Here is a 2,913-nt window from a genome sequence, read left to right on the forward strand (position 1 = left end):
ATTTCTCTTTTTTTATAAAATGCTGATGATTCTTGTCTACATAGAAGAATAGATTTTCAAAGTTGAATTCTACACCCTTGGATATGAAGTATGCTTTACTACTTATGTGTGATTTTAACAGTGATAACTAGGGGTGGCAAACGAGCCTAAACTCGCCGAGTCGGCCCGCGTAATCCGCCAAAAAAGGCGGGCTGGACTGGAAAATTAGGACCGCCAAATAACAAAAACCCGCCTAACCTGCACTGCTTAAATCGCGGGCTTTGGCGGGGCGGGGCGGGCTTCCCCGCCGGGCTTAGTATTTTTTTATCAAGGGGTATTTTTACAATTTTTTTTGCCAAAATCCAACTTCCCCCAACCCAACTTACAAGAGAATGAAGATGAAAATTGAGTTTTTTGGATTATATTTATTTTGTTTTAGAGACTATTTATAATTATGTTTTAGATTATATTTATTTTGCTTTGGGAACAATATTTATAATTATGTTTTGGATGAAAACTTGGTTTATAATTATGTTTATTAGATATTTATAATTACAAAGACTTTAATTTTTATCAATATAAAAATTATAATTTGTTTATACTTTTAAAAATTATAATAGTTAAAAGTAAAAAATAGAAGAAATTTTTTTATACTTTTATATATATTATTTAATAGTTAAAAGTAAAAAAAAAAAAAAAGATATTTGGCGGGCTGGAATTTTGGAACTGCCTCACTAGACAGGACAGGGCGAACTTCCCCGTTTGCCACCCCTAGTGATAACACATACCAAGACCAAAAATTGAACAAGAATGTAAATAGTGAAGTTCGCAAGTTAGTTATAACAATTACTTGATGTATAAGTTAGTATAACATCGTCTAACATATTGAGTAATTTTACTAGCTAGGGTATAAAAATAAACTTTGGTATCACTCATGAAGACAACAAGAATAAATAAGTATTATTCAATAAATTTACCATTTTTTTTTCACACAATCTGACAAATTTTTTCATTCAAGAGTCATCAAGATTGTCACTACTAAGATTCAAGCTCTCAAAACTCAATTAAAAATGATCAAGAAATAAAGTATTACTGCCAATTAAACTATGATCGACTCTTTGCCTACAATTCATTATCTTCTTTTCTTTCCTTTTTTGATCACATTTCGGCCATTGATGGTCTCTCGGAAGAATATGCTATTTTCATGTAAATGTAATCATTCTACCATTATAGAAAAGAATAACTCCATAACTCTAATTGAGGCTGAAGCTATGTCACTTACTCATGAAGACAATAGGGTGATTTAGAAAGGTTGAGTTGAATTCCATTCAAGTAAATTATGCTGTTCTATCCTGGATATATCGTATCTATAGGAGATTCAAAATTATAATCATCAGCATTAAATCGAAGCTGATGCATTTTTACTTGACAGCATTGTTGAAATAATCTTGATTTTACTAAGCTTGGTGAAGTTGGAATACATATTACACAGTTTCATAGCATTTAAGAAGAATTTTGGAATTACAATAGCAAAGTCTCTTGTGGCACAAATCATATGAATTCTTGTTTGCACTAAAAACAGTAGGGGCAAGAACTAGGTAAAGACACCAGTGTTATCAAATTCGGACCGGACCGGCCAATTTAACCGGAAAATCAATGAACCGAACCTTCAACCGGTCCAGTTCGATATTTGGACCGAATAAGATATCAATTTGTTGCGAACCGGTTAAATCCGGTGCGAAACGATAAAAACCGGTCGAACTCGGTAAAGTTCGGTCCAACCAAACCGGTTAGAAACTAAATTTTAACAAAATGTTACATATGGAATTCAAATCCCTCCCCTCTTGAGAAAAGGCGCTATGCATGGCCACCAGGCTGTGATGATTTTCATTAAAATTCATACAAATGAGTCAACCGGTTCAACCAGTGACCTACCGGTTGAACCAATAATCCATTGATCCAATAACCTGATCGATTCAATCACCGGTTCGATTCTGATAACTATGAAAGACACATCACAAGAATTATTGTTCATAAGGAATTAATACGACATTGAAGAAAAACTCACGACTATTGTTGATAGCAAAATAAAGTGTGGGAAATTTATTGAAAGAAAGTATGAAACATGTTGGGTACAGAGGTTTACTATGGAGCCAAGCAAGAAACTTGAGTAGTATCTTTCAAAAGGTGAGTATTGAAGGAGGACTGAGGAGGCAGTTCAAAGAAAGAAAAAAATGCTAACAATTTGCTGAGACAAATGGTAGAAAATGGGCTCAATGGGAAGCATGAGAATTGTGGATTGTGGTAGATAAAGATTGCACCAGCGCATATGTACGTTAGTGGCACAAGTTTTTTTTTTATAAGAGAGACACATAAAATGAATGGCGAATAGAAGCTTGATTTAATAAAGTTTTGGGCATTATGTGTATGATCTGTTTAGTTCATTTTGCATGTATGCATTTATTGTATGTCTTGGTTGTTAAGGTTTGGAGATGTATTTGTTGTGCTCGACAAAAACTTGTAATTTGTAGTTGGCTTTTGATGACAATGTTAAAACTTAAAGCAGATGGAATGTAAATCTAAGACACTGCTCTCCAGTTAGGTCGAGACTAGTACGAACGATTTAAAAAAAATGTAGCTATTGATATTTCATAACGAAATTCTAGCATTAAAATTGTGTTCAATAGTTTCCACATTTTTAAGTTGTAAAAACAAGACCATGTTGTGATAGAAGAGAGAGTTCATTATTCTGTTGTAAAAAATGATTTGACACAACATTTGAAACACACCAAAATTAAAGAGTTCAATTAGGATTTGAGTTATGAGTTAAGATGGCTAGAGTGTAGATGATAATGGTATATTTTTTCAGATAAGATAGGTTTAATTATTTTATTAATTTTTATAATTTTATTAAATTTGTTATATATATTAATT

This window comes from Arachis ipaensis, chromosome B04 (genome assembly GCF_000816755.2).
Source record: "Arachis ipaensis cultivar K30076 chromosome B04, Araip1.1, whole genome shotgun sequence".
Taxonomy (NCBI): domain Eukaryota; kingdom Viridiplantae; phylum Streptophyta; class Magnoliopsida; order Fabales; family Fabaceae; genus Arachis; species Arachis ipaensis.